The sequence below is a fragment of the Mesoplodon densirostris genome, chromosome 11 (genome assembly GCF_025265405.1).
Source record: "Mesoplodon densirostris isolate mMesDen1 chromosome 11, mMesDen1 primary haplotype, whole genome shotgun sequence".
NCBI lineage: Eukaryota > Metazoa > Chordata > Mammalia > Artiodactyla > Ziphiidae > Mesoplodon > Mesoplodon densirostris.
Window position 1 is genome coordinate 42,354,682 of NC_082671.1, and position 18,812 is coordinate 42,373,493.

The window sequence follows — 18,812 nt, forward strand, 5'->3', positions numbered from 1 at the left end:
GAGAAAACCTAGGGAGTCAGAAAACAAGCAGAGACAAGCTATTCCATAAGAACAATGCATGATTAAAAACTATGTAAGAAATCATGGCATGCTGCTACTGGCCTCCGTGTGTAGGGTGGTAGATGGAATAAACAGATCCTGCATCCCTGCCTAACTCTACTACTACTACTAGAATCGATGCTATTTCAGGGATCATCGGTTCTTCCCCACTGTCCTGAGAAAGCCTTGAACAGACATCATTTATCTGTTGACATTGGGAGGTGTGTAACATATGTTGGCTGAATTAATTAATATATTGTGCCTTGCAATATAGCTACTGTGCCCACAGTCTAAAAAGTTAATCAAATATATGCTCCTACCAGGCCTTTAGAAGATCCACCACACCCCTGCCAGACACAGTGAATGAAGTAGCAATTTCTATTCACCCAGTTCAGAGGCTCCTCTCTTCATAGAATGTCTGAAAATTCAGACTAGGTTTTTCTCACTTGCAAAGTATTTTTTTTTTAATCTAAGACCTTTTTTTACAGGGTGATGCATACTTTTCCTAGCACCAAGAAATTTGCATGCTTAAACAGTGACATCAAAACAAACCTAAAGACTCACAATAGAGTCTAAAATAGAAAGACAAATGACGTGAATTATTATAGAGTATGCAGAATTTGCCCCATCTACATGTTTGTGATAATGAGAGCAGACAAGGAAGGGAATTATTTAAAAGTAAAAGATTTTAATCTACTTTATAATAATGATAAATGGAGTATATAACTTTTAAAAATTGTTAATCACTATTTTGTACATTTAAACTTATATAATATTATACATCAACTATACCTCAATTAAAAAAAGAAAAGTAAAATATATGTTATTTTTAAATATATTAAATGTTAATTATCAAATATATATAATTTTTAAAAATTATATTAGATAATAAATTATGAAATTGACAGAATTTAGTTTCATTAAAATGCTTCTACCCCAAAAGCATTCCCCCCAAGATTTTGGACACTCTCCTGTCTATCCATGAAAACAAAGACTGTGACTCTAGAGAATACAGTATTTAAGGAATAAAAGTAATAATAATAACAATAGCTAATATGTATATAGCTCCTACTATGTGCCAAGTACTGTTCTAAGTACATAACATAAATTAACACAGTTCATTCTCACAGCAGCCCTATGAAAAAGATGCTTTAAAGTCTTTGTTTCACAGATGAAAAGTCAAATGCTCTGGCAGATCATAATTACAGGCATGCCTCAGCAATATTGCAGATTCAGTTCCAGACCACCATAATAAAGCGAATATCAAAATGAAGCAAGTTACATAAATTTTTTGGTGTCCTAGCACACATAAAAGTTATGTTTACACTATACTGTAGTCCATTAAGTGTGCAATAATAGCATTATGTCTAAAAAAATGTACATACCTTAATTAAAAACTACTTCATTGCTAAAAAATTCTGATCATCATCTGAGCCTTTAGTGAGTTGTAATCATTTTACTGGTGAAGAATTTGAAATATTACAAAAACTACCAATATGTGACACAGAGTTACAAAGTGAGCAAATGCTTTTGGAAAAATGGTGCCTAGGCTTGCTTGATGCAGGGTTGCCACAAATCTTCAATTTGAAAAAAAAAATGCAATATCTGGGATTCTCAATAAAGTAAAATGCAGTAAAACAAAGTATGCCTGTAGTAAGAATATCAGAGCCAGGATGTGAACTCATATACTCAGGATCCATAGTCTGTGCTCTTAACTAATAAGGAATAGGCAAGGACAAGTCAGTTCCCTTAGTAAACCATGTATCCAAAAGGAACCATATGACATATTACAACCTACTTCAACAGTTATATGCTTAGCATGGGACAAAAAAATGAACACACCAAAGAGGCAAATCCCCCCATGACTGACTTCAGTCACCCTGGCATAAACCACTCTACTCTCAAGCTTCGTCACCTAATCTCACAGTGTCAGGTTGTATTATTAGCTTCTTATCACAGCTGTAATAAACTACCACAAATTTACTGGCTTAAAACAATGCAAATTTATTATCTCATAGTTCTGGAGGTCAGAAATCTCACTGGGTTAAAATCAGGGTGTTAGTGAGAGGCCAAAGGAACAATCTGTTTCCTTGCCTTTTCTAGTTCCTAAAAGCCACCCACATTCCTTGACTGTGTCTGCATTTCTCCATCTTCAAACCACCAACACTGGGCTGAATCCTTTTCATGCTGCTATTTCTCTCATTTCTCAGGCCCCTGGTGATTACATTGGGCCCATACATACAATCAAGGATAATCACAAGGTCATCTGAATAGCAGCCTTACTTCTCCCTTGCCATGCAACATAACATTCACAGGGTGAAGGGGTTAGGATGTGGGGAGCCACTATTCTGCCTACCACCTGGACATACGAAGATGTGTTCATGAACGTGAGAATGAAGGCAGAATATAACCATACAGTTGGTCTAGGAATTGTTCTTGACAAACAGGTGATACAACTTTGTAAATTTATCACAATACTCTTATAATATAAAGTATGTAGCAATCCAAATGCAAAAAGGAAATGTGGCCAATTAAATATAGTTTTTGAAAAGAGCATAGACTGGTTATAAGAACATCTGACTTCAAATTCTCTCTGTTACTAGTTATACAGTTTTGAACAAGACACTGACAGTGCTGAGGGTCAGTTTTCTCATCTTCACAGTGGGGATAATATTCCCTGACCTTCTTTACACCAGGATTGTTTTGAGGGTCAAGTTAAATTAAATCTTTGTGAGTAATAAAAACTATGTATCAATATAAATAAAATATGAATATGAGAACTCCCAATATAAGCATTTTTGTTCAAACTATAGTTATTTTTTAAAGGGTGTAAATGACAAAGATAACAATAAAAGTATATACCTAAAGCCTCCCCCTTTATTTTAAAACCTGCATTCATATTAGTAATAATAACATAATATAATTATTATTATTGAAATTTATCATTTACTACCTTTATAATATCCTTTCAGTGAAGGAAGTCTGTATATTTAGCTCTGTTTTATATACAGAGAAACTGAAGCTTAATCTCTTGACCAAGATCACACAGAATATAGACTCACAGAAGGACTAAAAGCTAAAAGTGCCAACTTTAAAATCTGTTCTAGTTTTGAAAATGGATTTAAACACCAGCCAAGCTAACATTCCCGTTCACATTAAGATCCACCAGTTCCACAGCAGCATGACTTAGAATGACTCAGATAGAAGAAAACGTTATTATACACTGAGGGTACTCACAAAGCAGCTCTATTGGCACAGAGTCCTAGAGTCCTTTGGTTTCCAAGATTCCTGTGTCTAAGGTTTCACAGGAAAGCATCACATCTTAAGAGTGACTCCTAAAAGAATGAAAGAATAATCACCTAAATATCGAGATGCATGATAAAAAGAAAAATGAAAAAGTATCCAACTCCATCTCTGAAAGACTTGATAGCATGTAGCTTTCTATTGCACTGGCTGAAATTGCTGTTTGCCTTTTCTAAATCTCCAAGGTTTTATTTCAAGGCCCTCTTTAGATATGGACAGACTGTTTAGTTAAATTACTTCATATCACCACTAACCCGTCATAACTATGGTGACTGACTGCCTTTATTTGTGCCTGCCTTTATATTTTCTGTCCTAAGTCATATTTCCCAAAGTGTAGAGGAATTCCTGTGGAAACATCAAAGAGATTCACTTCAGCCCAAAGTATTTGGGACTTCAAAACAAACAATAACTTGTCTTTAACTTTTGCGAAACTTTTCTTTCCACTTTTGGTAGGATAATAAATAAATGTGTGTATATGTGTATGTTTATAAATCAATAACTTGAAATTTTTACATAAATACATTAAGGCTATTTACATTAAATGCATTAATTTGAAAACTGAAGAGAATTTCAGTAAGATTATTAAGTTCTAACAATAAATCAGAAAAATTTGTAAAAGATCGTCAAAATTTGACCATCAATTCTTTGTACGTTCTTTGATTATATAGACCTTAAGACAAGTTTTTGACTTCTCTGTCCAATCCCCTTACCTGGAAAAAAAAGGGGATGTAGTAGTATTTAACTCAGAATCATGACTACTAAATTAAGTCAGTTAATATTTTGTAAAATACTAGTATAGTGTTTGGCAACAAAATAAGAAGAAGAAAAAGAAGAATATAATAAGAACTATTATTATTATTAATAGTTGGTACTTGAAACAGTGAAAAATATTAGTTTATATAGATGAATAAATATTAGATCCTTGCTTATTCCTGACTTGAAAAATATGAGACTTATATTTACGTACATAAGTCCTATTTGTCTTATTATTAACCAATATAATTAATCAACTTTTAGATATGATCCAGAGAAATCAGATTGTTTTACAGAGTATGGTGTAGTGCAAAGACTATTGAAATATATTTCACAGGAGCAAAGACTAAGAGGAGAGAACAGAGATAATACAATGTCACTGAGATAGCACTTGCAATGTTACCTTGTTTGACAGGAGAACTTTGTCATTGTAGTCTAAAACGGAAGGAATTTCAGACTGGCAGTCAATCTGCTTACTGTGGAATTTCCAAGACTATAAAAAGCAGACTATGCACATATAACTGTCTCATTTAGTAAATATCTCATGAAAATTTGTCAGCTCTATAATATATGTGAAGAACTTCCTTGTAGTGACAATTAAATTTATTTGAATTTAGAATCAATATTAAAATATATTTTACAAAATTACTGGTATTACTACACCACAATAAGTAAAATTTATATAATAAAGTTAACATGTTTAAGGACATAACATCTTACTACACTTAATATTTTGCTTCAGTGACTACCATTGAATTACATAATTTTGAATTCATTTCATGTGTAGATACGATGATATATTGGTATTATTTGAGTAATTCACTTTTGTCTGCATAATTATGTTATTTACCCCATGCCCCAAAAGCAACCTCTCTCATATTTTGATTCTCATGTGAGATAAAATAATGTTACTAACATTTGAGAATAATGAGATGAGGAAGTTTTCTTTCTTTCCTTTGTATCTTAACTGTAAACTTATTTTAACAGTTTGAGTTTAGAAATTCCCTGATTTGACTCTAGAACATCAGAGTACCAGAATTATCTTAATTTACAGTATTTTGTTGTGAAAATAGGGCAGCAAAAGTTTTCTCATTTGCTTTATTGTGTACTTTTACTATTATTTTTTTTAAACAGAAACAGGCCACAGACCTTAAAAGGTACGTGCTTGTGAGCTGATATGTGTTAAAAAAAAAAAAAAAAAAGAAAGGACTAATTTGACAGTCATGTGATCATATCCATTAAATAAACACTTTTTTTTTTAAAGAGATGTAGTTAAAATGAAATAAAATGCTTTCTATTTGTTTTGGCATGCCTTTTGACCTTCTGAGTAAACTTCACCTTGTACAAAAGTTAGTATATGTGACCTTCTGAAACATGCATGGCTAAATCACAGAGAAGTCTGACAAAGGCTTTTACTTATTGAAAAAAACAATTTGTGTTATAGGTCCCTTACTATAAAATACCCAAAACTTAGCACACTTCTAGAAAAGTCCAGAAGCTAAAAGGAATTCCTTGATCCATTATAGTGAAAAACAATACAAACAAGAAAAGGAAGTAAAAAAAAACAGGAATCTCTCAGCTCCTGGAAGGTTATATTAATTTCCAATCTCTTATCCAATTATCAGGTAGAAAAAATATAATTTTTTAATTCTGTAATTTCAGAGGCCATTATTTAGGTGATTTAAATGGCCATACTTTTTAGAAAGAACCAGCAGCTATTTCAGTATTTTAATACTTCATGGTGTCATGAAGTTCTATGTCTGGTGTACAGTCATCTCATAATTAATTAACTTAGGAATTTTTGTTGCAACTAAAATACATTACCCAGGGTTCATGATCTTATTTTTATAAAGGTTCTTATTAAAGGGGCTAAGAAGTGTGATGTAGAGGAGGAAAATATATCATTCATGTTTACACATGGTTGGTTACTACCGAGTGATAAAAATTAAAAATTACATTAGTTAAAATAGGTAAATTTATTCATATATTTGACAAAATGGACAAAAAGCCCTCCAAAAATAAGAAGATATTTTAGAAAACATAGTAGAGCTAAAAAGAATAATTAGTACTATGCAAATCCACATTCAAATTTTCAGAAGAAACAGCAGATAAACCTACTCTCCTAGGAGAGAGTTTTCCCCTTTAACTTAATTGCATCATCCAATCATATTTGGAAATATTCAGTGTTCATTAGGGCTTAAGAAAAAGTTCCTTGAATGAATTATTCACGAATACTTCAATCATAATTCCAAACTTTATGATAGTAGTTAGCATTAGCAATAAAGCAAAAAATAACTGAGAACCCACCTACTATTTTCTTTTAATTCTCTTTCTCCTTTCCTTTCCTCACAAGCACAGAAAGCATGTTTGTTTTGGAAGCAAATAGCAAACAGTACAAAAGGAGAACTTAAAGTGAGTGATTAATGATCAAAGCAAAAATGTAAAATCACATCAGCTGACAAGGGGCTGACTGACCCAAGGTTGTAGAATGTGAAGGCATTAGGACAAAGCTAAAGAATAAGTCCTTCTTATTCAAAGGGTGATCTTTGAAAGTCACAGGAGGCAGATTCTCCAAAGCCTTGTAATATACAACTACAGAAATACTATCTACAGCTACTGTAAGTAGCCATTGTCATGGCCGACTTCAAGAAATTCTATTGCACTCCTTAATAAGTAGTATAACCTAAAATCTGTAAACAAGTACAACAAAATTACATAATTCAAGGTAATGACTTAAACCATCTTAAAATAAACATAAAGTGAGAAGACAGAAGAACAGAAATTTGTGATTGCAGAACTTTAGCAAAAATATTGATGCAAATTCTTGCTCACGTATCTTTGTTATGGAGATGTAAATCACCAGCCTGATAATTGAGAAGTCAAAAATGAAAGAAAATTGATCAGTATTGAAAACAAATATAATTTCTTTAAGTATTGTATTGAAAATTAACCATGAAGAAGGTTGAAGCCAAACCACATTGCAAAAGCATGTCTTAATTAATCATTTTGTCTTGTTGGTGTCACCATACTTTTATGATGCATGTGCAGGTGGCTATGAAGGGGCTGGCATGGGGAAATGTGAAGAAAGCAAAAGGTATCGGAGCTCCTATTAGCTGCTGTCTTCCCTACAGCCAAATTTACGTTTATCTTTTATTCTGTGAAACAAAGTGTACACCAGACCCTTTAGCAATATTATTTTTACATATAACTAGGGTGGACACATATGATGTGGTGTCCTGAACAAGGTGCTTCCAAGACCTCCAGCTAGATGGAGTGTAAGTGACCAAGGGCACAATCTGCTGAGCTCTGAAACCCTTTGCTGGATTTGCACAGAATCCACACTTACCACAGGCTGCTCCCAGCCTGCACCTGAGCACAGCAGGGACATGAAAGCAGATGGTTCCTGGGATATACGTGACTCCTCTGATGACTGATTTTGCCTGGGGGGGCTTCCACATAGCATTGCCTGATATATGTTGGGTGTTCAATATTTATCTTTGGGGAGAATAAACCATTGTTATTATTGAGTTGTCAAAGCCCAGATTGCTGCATAAATATCAAAAATTAAACTCTGTGTGAAACTTAGTGTTAAGATGATTTTTCAGCTTCCTAATGCAATTCCAGGAAGCTGAAGTACAGCAAATATGTTAGAAAACTACAGAGACAGAGTTTTGTTCCATGTAAATGTAACCTCTGATAGCTAGAGGTGTCTAAAAGTTAAATGGGCTGCTGCAATCCTCTCAATTACTCTTTGATAATACTAGCATTCCCATTTTATAGAACAGGGAACACTAGGCTTGGAGAAGCCAAGTTTTCAGGGTTACACAATTTTAGGGGCAGGAGCCAACATTCCAACCTCAATTTTGCTCACTATTTCCACAACTACCATACAGTTAGAAGATATATCTTTCATAAAAAGACCCTGAGATGAAGTGAGAGAGTGGCATGGACATGTATACACTACCAAATGTAAAATAGATAGCTAGTGGGAAGCAGCCGCATAGCACAGGGAGATCAGCATGGTGCTTTGTGACCACCTAGAGGGGTGGGATAGGGAGGGTGGGAGGGAGATGCAAGAGAGAGGAGATATGGGGGTGTATAGCTGATTCACTTTGTTATACAGGAGAAATTAGCACTCCATTGTAAAACAATTATACTCCAGTAAAGATGTTTAAAAAAAAAAAAAGACCTTGAATGCTTGCATTGATGAGTGGATGGACTATGTGATGTGTAAAAACACTTCCAGTGCTAAAATCTGATGAATTTTTGGAGAAAATCCACTTGATGATGTTGTATCTATCTCCTTTATTTTCTATAAGCCACCTTTCTTTTCCATACATTTTGGAAAAAGTAAATCTACAGACCCCATTTATATTTCTTAATTTGTGTTACAGTTATTCAAATGCTTAGGTAAGACTATGTTGTTTTTAAATATAGCAATAGAAATTAACATCATTAAGTAGAAACCTGTCCTAATAATCAAAAGGTGATGATATACAATCCTAAACACTAAATATTAATACAGTGTGATGCTTTGAATAAGTGAAATATTAGAAAAATATGTCTATGTAATATGTACTAATATCAATATTAGATTTTTAAAGTAAATTATTATTAAGCAAGTGACAGAACCAGAAGCATAAATCCAGTTATTTTTAATCCAGATCTTATATTGAATGATTGACCAGCAAGATACCTCCATCAGCTCAACACCTACAGAACTCTGGACAGCGCCACACTCAGCTCAAATATTAATGTGGCTGAAGTCAAATCATGGCACTATTTGGAATCAAAATAGCGAAACACATTTAAATATAAGCTCCATTTACAAATTTGAAGCCATCAACTTCCACTGATGCTTCTGTCTCTCATACTCTCAGGTCCTAAATTAACTGTTTCCTCCAATCACTAATCCTCTTTCTCAGTCTCATACTCACACAACTACACTGTGTATTTTTTCCTTTTGGTTCATACTCTCCACCCTACCCCACCCCTCTTGATATCCTTCCCAATATTTTTCACTGTATCTTCTAGAGCTCCCATTTTTTCAAATAAATTTCCTTATTCCTAACCTAGACATTGCATTCTCTCCACGATCTTTTCTCCTTGAAGACCTGACTTAGACTGAGCCCTCTTGAATACATGCTAATTCCATATCATTAGGTCCAGAACAGAGGCTCACCATAATCCTAGGTCCACTCTGCATCTTATTGTCATTACTTTTTCAACTCATACAAAGAAATCTTTCTTCATTTAAGTTCATTTCATCAAGTTATATCATCCTGAAAACTAGGACTTATCATCCTTCAGATCATTTCTTCAAAATCCATTTCTCTTCACTCCAAAGTCTCACCATAATCAATACTGATGATCAATAATCATGCACTGTGATCAATAACCTAGCCAGAGAATCCACAACCTCCACTTCTACTCTCCTTTCAGTAACTAACTTCCAACTTGAAGCTAATGGGCACTCTGAATGCTTCTACTACTGGAGTCTTAAACATTGACATTCCAATTCCCAATTAGCTTCCCATCTTTTATACAACACTAAAAACCTTATTTCCATCAATTCTGTCCTGGAATTTCCTTGAAATTTTCCACTGTTTTGACACTTACATCTTCTCCCAAGCTATTAGTGCTTTTTAACCTCAATTTTTTTTTCTACTCAGCTGCACTGTTGATCTTCATTCAAATCCTAGTTCTGCTTCTCATTGGTAAAATATCTTGGGAAAATTATTTAACAGGATTCTCAGTTTGTTTTTTATAATGGGAATAATACTTATACTTCATAGGAAAGAGGGGAATAAATGTGGCAATGTCCATAATGTACTAAACACAATTCCTAGCACATTAAGCACTCAATAAATATTAATATCATCTATAATCTATCATCTATCATCTATAATCATCAATGTTCTCAAGTCAACTTTGTCTTCTGGCAACAAGGAACCTGAAACTTCCAAACTCAAAATGGGCCCTACAATTACAGTACTAAGTAGAGCTTTAAAAAAATAAATTAACTGCACAGATGGATGCCAATACACATTCATAGATTTCAGTTTTAGCAGGACTCTCAGTGCCTCTCCAGTAAGCTTTCTTCACACCTCTTGGTACTTTCCTCTCCTTTCCAATACAGTTCTAAACAGCTTCCTCTCTCCTCAAGTTTCCTAACCACTCTGTCATCACCTGTGGTTGACCAGGCTTCTTATTTGCAAAGAAAATGAAAACCATCAGACCAGGCATGAAATCTCACAAGTGTGTTCTTATCTGTGCACATTTCTGTATCTCTATTAATCCTTCATTCATTCCCTCCTGCCCTAGTAGTAGAGGTAAGCCCCTTCCTGGTCACCAAATAGGCCCTCACCTAATATATGATAAGTTCTTCTTCATCTTGGACGGTTTTGCCATCTGTTTTGACCCCTTCCCCCATCGTTCTCCTCTACTGTCACTTCTTCCCTTGCACTATATGTTCTAACAACACTGAATTAATTCAGTTTTCAGCTTAACCCATGCTGTTTCAAACCTTCACGTTTTTACTGCCTTGGTAGAAGTCAGTGCCTATCAAGGAATCCTTTTCTCACTTTTCTGTTAGCAAAGCTCCTATTTATTCCTCAAGACCCAACTTAACAATTCCTCTTTTGTGAGAGGAGGAAAGAAAGACAAGGGAGAGGATACTGAGAAGTACTGATAGGATAAGGAACTCTCAGGAAAGGTGATAATAGGGAAGCCTTACAATACCTAGAGTTGATAGACAACAATGAGTTTCAATTATGGTATCGGATTTCTTGCTTAACTTCTATCTTTAACATACATTTCTACTTAATTCATGAAAAGCATTTCAATGGCTCCCTGACAGCTAATAAATAGAGTCTCAAGCCTTTCAGATTTACAGATAATTACAAAAGTACCTCCAACTGTCAGGAAATTACCAGTTTTCCATCCGTTTATGAACAGATTTTGAATGGAGAAGGCAGAAAGAAAAGTCAAACTACAACACACATTTGGTGGTGAGAAAAAAAAAAAACAGATCACTGACTTTGCTTTTTCTGCAATTTTCACAAATTCCTTAAGTGCCAGTTACTTATAACATCATTATAACACAGGCCTAAGGTAACTTCTGAAACCGAAATTTAGGCTGTCATAACCTTTGAACTACAATAAAGGCAGGACCTAAGTTGCTATTAACATCTGGTTAAGTTTCACATTGTTTTGCCTTGCTTTGTTTGCCTTTTAAAAATGTTTTTGGTTGTTTGTTTTAGTTTGGCCATTCAGCTTTATTAGGTCTTAAATGATATAAATTCTCCTGTTTTACTGCTGTTTAGATTTTATGCCAAATGTTAGCAATACAGGAAGCCAAATACTCAAACTTATCGAATACTCTCTCAATATGTCTAGTTCAAAATCTCCCACATACTCAGAGTTGCAGCAGGATAGATACTGTTCTCTAAAGGGCAGTGCAATAATCATCTTCATGGATATTTATTATCTTTTGTGAACAGATGTAGGTCATTGTAGAGATAGTTCCAAAGTCACCTTCCAAAGCTGAAATACAGACATGACATTTGGTAAAGTTTCAAAACCTGTTAGGTATAACATTACAATTTTCTTCAATTCACCAAAATTCCCTTTGTACTGTCGAAAGACTGCTGGAAGAGCAATGTTTTCAAACTGTTCGGCTTGATTACACTGGTGTGGTACCACTTATCTAGAGCTATTTTAAGCATCTTCTTGAGTTACAGTAAGCTATATTGTAAATCTAATTACATTTGCCCACAGGAAAGTAAGTACATGTGAACCCTGCTCTGTAATCTACTTAACAAAAGGCACCGTATTTTTCTTCATAGCATTTATCAAGATTGTTATTACATAGTTATTTATATTTCTAAATGCCTTTCTCTTCCACTATAAATTCCAAAAGCGCATGCAAATGTGTTTTATATGCAGTACCTTGCTCAGTGCATAGACAATAAATGTTTGATGAATGAATAAATGAATGAATGAGTGACCACATAAAAGATAACTAAATTATATACACTTATGCCTGACACTTTAAACTCATGCTGAAAATGTATACGTACTTCAGAGACTCATTGGCGTATATTACAGTGTAGTGTAATGAGGCACAAACTTTCAATTCAAATGGAATGGATTTAATGCCAGATCTGGTATTTAATGAATTGTGTGATCAAAGACAAGTAGAATGAACTCTCTAACCCTCTGTTTTCTCATCTGTAAAATGTGAACAATTGCACTGGATTAAGTATTAAAGATAATGCATACAAAAATATGCAGCACAGTCCATGACATGGAGCAGGTCTTAAGGTGGTGGGTAATGTCACTTATTAATACTTTATATAGAGTTTAAGTGAATTATATTAATCTAAATTATCCAAGGGCTTTTAAAAATTGACAACATAAATCTATTTTGAGCATATGCTAGCAGTGATAATTCATCAATAATTTACAGCATTAAAATGAATTTTCCAACACCTTCGTGTCTATTTTCCCAATTATTATAAAGTTTCAACAAGTTATTTTCAATTAAATTTCATCATTCTTTACTCTGTACACTCCTTGCAAATTCTGCGTAATCATTCAAGAATCCTTCTCAATTGGTCCCCATAACCATAATCTGAATTCACTGTCAGTTCAATTTTCTGGCCTAAAATGCATACTCTTCCCTAATCAACTTTCATTTCATTATTGCCCCTATACTTCATAACTTCAAACATTATCACAAGGGAAAAAGTAATCATTGCTGAATTGTATTCTCCCTTTTGGACTATACCTTCTTTGAGGCTCTATCCTCTGCACAAAGAATTGGATCCAATCTTAATCCTTAATTTTTATTCATCCATTTATGGACATATACTGAGCATGATCTATGCTCTGTTCAGAATGTCTGTGTCTCCCAAAATTCTATGTTGAAGATCTAACACCTAAGATGATGGTATTAGGAGGTAGGGCCTTTGGAAAGTTATTAGGAATGGGATTAGGACCCTTATAAAAGAGCCTCCAGAAAGCTAGCTCACTTCCCCCATCATATGAGGATACAAGAAATCAGTGACCTGAAAGAGGGCCCTCACCTGACCACGTTGCACCCTGATCTCAGACTTCCAGCCTCCAGAACTATAAAAGATAAATTTCTGTTGTTTATAAGCTGCCCAGTCTGTGGTATTTTGTTATAGCCACCTGAAAAGTCTGCAACAATCTATGTGCCAGACACTGTGTTGGGTTAGATTGTTACAAACCAGAGCACGATAAAGTCTCTAGTATCAAAGAGCTCACAGACTAATTAGGGGATGCAAAGCTAGAAAAAAATAATTATGAAAAATGTGATAAAGGAAATAACTATGCTCACGGCTTTATGAAAACACTGAGAAATAACGATGTGCATGGCTTTATGATAACTAACCAGCCTCAGGTAAGTAAAGACAGGGACAGAATCCTAGAAAAAGCAATGTTTCTTAAAAGATAGAAAGGAACCAGTGAGCTAAAAGGAAAAGGGGAAGGACATTCCAGGCCCAAGGGTCAGTATGAAGCAAAGAAACAAATGACAGTGTATTCATACGGGAAACGCTAAGACAGCAACTTTTGCAACTCTTGTCACATCAGTTCATAAAGTATTACTCCAGCACAAAAATGGATAGGAAAGGTTTTTTATTAGACTGTGTTTAAGTTAAAATAAATTAAGGTTACAATCTTAAAAATCTGTAAATTCAGGGCTTCCCTGGTGGCTCAGTGGTTAAGAATCTGCCTGCCAATGCAGGGGACACGGGTTTGAGCCCTGGTCTGGGAAGACCCTACATGCTGCGGAGCAACTAAGCCCATGAGCCACAACTACTCAGCCTGTGCTCTAGAGCCTGCAAGGCACAACAATTAAACCTGCGCTCTACAGCACGCGAGCCACAACTACTGAGCCCCTGTGCCACAACTACTGAAGCCCGCGCACCTAGAGCCCATGCTCTGCAACGAGAAGCCACTGCAATGAGAAGCCCACGCACTGCAATGAAGAGTAGCCCCCACTTGCTGCAACTAGAGAAAGCCCGCATGCAGCAACAAAGACCCAACACAGCCAAAAATTAAATAAATAAATTTAATTTTTTAAAAAATCTGTAAATTCAAACATTTTTTTCTAAACACCATTTAAAGCAACATTAGGAAACGTCTGTTTCGTTAGACTTTTATTCAGTGTTTCAGGTCACTTGGATAGAATACTGATATTTCAAAATGGTGGACTATTAACATTACTGCACATCTTCCCACCAAACAAAACTCTAAGCTGCCTTATTAGTAACATCTAGGAAAAGGCCAGAAAGGCTCTCTATAAAGAGAAACTGACACACATTGGAAAGCACAATTGATAATGGTTTATTAAGCCCTAGGCTGTAGAAAAGCCTTGGAATTGGCTCCCTCTTTTCACAACTGGAGAAAGTAAGAAACAATGATAACCGACAATGTTTACCCATGCTAAAGTGACTCCCTGGAATAAAAGCAGAAAAGTTATAAAGGGAACATTAAAAAAAAAGAAACTAGCTTTATTTCTATTCTGACACATATATAATAAGAGCCCTAGAAACTATTGAGCAGTTATAGAATAAATCTGGAACTATCAAAAAAATTTACTTTTTAATACAAAGAGTTTTGTGTCCCATAAGGGCAGGGACTTCATTTTTGTTCATCACATTTTCCCCATCTCAAGATAAGTACTAAGAATTATTTTTGAATGAATGAATAGTGCATGAGTGCATGTTATGTATAAGACTAGACTCAGGAGAATCTTGCAGAAAATCAACACACAATGTACTCTGCCCTAGTAGGGGATACAAACGGACAAATTAAAAGGATTGCTTTGTATGAGGTAAATTTTTTTTAAAGTATCATAGGAATACGGGGTTGGGGGAAATGGTCCTTTTAGCTAATGTGATTAGGAAAGGCCTCTGAGATGGAAGAGGTGGGTGCAGGATACAGATTTACCTAAGCAAATACTTTGTGTGTGCTATTTTACTACAACGTACCCTGGCAGCTACCACAGCTCCAATTTAAAGGCAGAGAAAAAGCTTAAAGAGTTTATACAAGATTGTTTCGAGTAATACGTGTATGTATATACAATCCACCTTTAAACAATGCAGAGGGGTTAGGTGCGCTGAACCTCCATGCAGTTGATAATCCCAGTATACCTTATAGTCGGCCCTCCGTACCCGCAGTTCCTCTGTATCCGAGGTTCCGTATCCACAGATTCAACCAACCACAGATTGTGTAGTGCTCTAGTATGTATTTATTGAAAAAAATCCCTGTAGAAGTGGACCAGCACAGTTCAAACCCCTGTTGTTCAAGGGTCAACTGTAAAAATAAATAAACAAACAAACATATACTAAAAATTTCTTCTATACAAATGTTGCCCTCAGTGTTTTGTTCAACTAGAAACCTTATTAGACTTCTCAATTTGCCCATGTAAGTCATTTTTCATACACGCAGCTCCTCTCAGAAAACCTGTACAGCAGAAGTTTAAAGGTTTCTGAGGAGACTTTGCCTAAGCACCAAGATATTCTTTTTAAAATTTCTCTGTTCTTTTTGAGAAGACATTTAGAATACCAGGCTCTCTATTAGGTTGCCAAGATGAAAGGGGTATTTTCAGTTGTTAATACACAGCAGCACTTGTTTTTGATAGGGGCTGCCAATGACTTTCATTACATCTGTCAGTCAAATGGTAAAAAAGAAAAAAAAAATCATTGAAATAAATCCTACACAATTGCAAACATTTGGCATGATAAATGGCTTTAGTAGCCAATGGTGGCATGGATCCTTGTGTTATTTGGGTAGATGGAATCCAAGAGTATTTTAGAGAAAGCACTACATTATTTTCCGAATCTCAGTCATTTAATTTCTTGTAGCAAATGAAAAGAACAATCTCAATGTTTGGAAAAATGAAATTCTAAGGTGTTTTCTTCTGTCAGAGTGCAGAGTTCAAGTTAACATATTATTTCCAATGACAAAAATGGGACAGTCACCAAAATTTAAATAGAATGTATAAGTTGCAACCATGAAATCCACCCTCCCCCAAGAGTCAAATATTAAAAACAAAGAGTAAATCACAAATTTCCTTCCGGTCTGCTTACAAATTGCATAAGTCTAATGCCTCCTTCGTTTCTAGCAGTATTATTGTTTCCTTACAAGCATTTAAATTTGGAACAAGGCTGAAATATGGGTTAGCATCTGCTGATGTTGCTCTAAGTAGAAATGTGAATTTTAAGCTCATGATGAGAATGAGCCAGTGACAATGGCTGCCATTCTTTGTTGGCAGCACTGTCTTTTCCTGCATCACTTTGGTCATACAGCATGGTTTCAACTCCCTCAGTATCACAAAGAGTTTGTGTTGTAGTTTTGGGTTGTTCTTGTGTTTGTTTCATTGCATATAAACAATAATATCTGTAAGAACATTATAAGAGGAGGAATAAGACAGGAGCACAACAATACACTGTAGCAAACAAAAACTAACAGAGCAAACTAAAGACTAATTTCCAGGAGAGGGAATAATAAAATCAAAGAAAGATGGTAAGAATTGCAAGAGCATTATGAAAAATTAGCTTTCAAATCCTGGACCAAGTCTTGGAGTTGCTAAGAATCTTTGGGAAAAAAAAAACAACATATTTTTTAAAGGCTTCAAGGTCAGAGCCCATGAGCCTAAAGGATTATAAAATTTGGTCAGGTGTGTATTACTGAGTTGATACTTCCCAATGATAGACAAAAACTGGATTGGATTGCAAACTACCATATCAGTATTTGAAGCTGATTTGAAGAAAACAGAACTATGCTAATTCAGATCATGTCAACAACCAAGGTATAATGCAACTCATGTATTAATAGATAAGGTACAGAAATATGAACACATGAAAATACTTTTGCTGTTCTTAGAATTTGATATTCATACAAGTACTTAATACTATGTTTCCTATGTTAATTATAAGCAAACACAAGTATCAGAGATTCTAGTCCACTTTTTTAGAAACATATAAACTTTTTTTTCTAAAAGATTATCATGGAAGAGGTTTTAATATTTATACTTGATGTACTGAGAAACTATTTAAGTAATGTTTAATTCTAAGAGATCCAAGAATTATTTGCAGAATATTTAAGAATTAAGAGTCAGGATCTGTCTTTTCTTGGGCCAACCACTAACAAGCTATGTGAATTTGGAAAATTTAGTTACCTTCTGAAAGTCAAAGTTTCTTCCTTTCCAAAATAGAAATACTTCATAGGTCATTGAAATAATAAAATGATATACTACTTGCAGACAGCTTAGCATTTGATAACACATAGCACTATCAATTATATTTTTTTCAGAAAAAGTTATTAACCCACTGAAATACAACAGAAAAGGAAGTACTATTAAAAACTTTATTTTTAAAATTCTTCCTCCATCCAGAATTGTAGTTCCTATAAAATAAGAATCACAAGATTGGAAAATAATGGCAACTTAAAAAATAAAAGGCAATGACCACGATAATAGAATACATTCCTATTTTTAGGGGAATGCCAAGACAGAAAGAAGAAGGAGGAAACAGAGAAATAGAATAATAAAAGAGCAGGGAGGCAAAGAGGTGGAAATGACTAGTCACTATAAAATATCAGATTATTATTGTATTAAAAGTATTGAGGGAAAAATTCTCTTGTCCCCAAATGCATTCTGTTAGTGTCCTTTGAACCTGAGACATTTATGTGGGTATTACAGATTACAGATTAACATTTAGTGGTATCCTAAGTTTATGCACTTTTAACAGTTTTTAATATTTGTGACACATTTCTTCCTTTGTCTTCCAGTGTGCACCCAAAAAGATCAGAATGGGAGCTGCTTCTTTTACTAAGGGCAATCTGAGGTTGAAACAAAGATAACCTTTCTACTAAACCAGAAAAGACCACATTTACAATTGAGCAGTGTGACTTAGTGATACTTTCTTCTTTAATACTCAAAAGGTAGAAGCTGACTATTCTTAACCATGGTCTCCATTTTCTATATAAAGAAATGAGCAAAGAGGTCAGTGGTACTTGACTAGCACAGATCCATTTTGGAAATAGAAACAAAATTTTCTAAGTTTTCAAAATCAGGAACTATTTTCTCACAACCTACATATTATCTGAAAAATAATGTCAGGTCTATGCGCTCAGAGAGTAACATTTGGATTAACACAGTGTATTTGATGCTACATGAAAGCTGAAATCTCTCTTAAATCCATGCAATCAAATTCATAATATAATACATATCCAAAGTGTGTACTTCTTGTTAAATTAATTAAACAGGGAGGCCGTTAGACTGTGGTGGCTGTAATGCTGTGGAGGTCTATGTAAGCAAACCAAAATCTATGCTTGTAAGTGCCTCACGGTTATGAAATCAAAACACTAAAGGCAACCAATCACAAGCACCCAACTAGGCTGTAAGCCGTAGCCAGCCAACAACTTCCTTACTTTGCTTCTGCTTTTTCTCTATAAAAGTGTCTCCTAGGCTACTGTTGGTGGAGCACTGCTAACCTCTTCTGGTTTGGTGATAATTCCAATAGCTTTTTGCTCAAATTCTTAAGAATTTTAATATGCCTCAGTTTATCTTTTTTTTAACATCTTTATTGGAGTATAATTGCTTTACAATGGTGTGTTAGTTTCTGCTTTATAACAAAGTGAATCAGTTATACATATACATTTGTTCCCATATCTCTTCCCTC

General features: G+C 34.6%; 1 protein-coding gene across 3 annotated transcripts in view; it reads right to left on the reverse strand.

Annotated features, from left to right (window-relative positions):
- The window catches only part of SLC16A7 (solute carrier family 16 member 7), a 172,139-nt gene that overhangs the window by 110,808 nt on the left and 42,519 nt on the right, over positions 1-18,812 (reverse strand). For 2 of the 3 annotated variants that reach the window (XM_060112786.1, XM_060112788.1), the window contains exon 1: positions 3,277-3,346. The exons of the other annotated variant lie outside the window; for it this stretch is intronic. The gene's annotated coding sequence lies outside the window, so the exon portion shown is untranslated. Of the gene's footprint in view, positions 1-3,276; positions 3,347-18,812 lie in introns of those variants that run through there. 3 annotated transcript variants of the gene reach the window in all.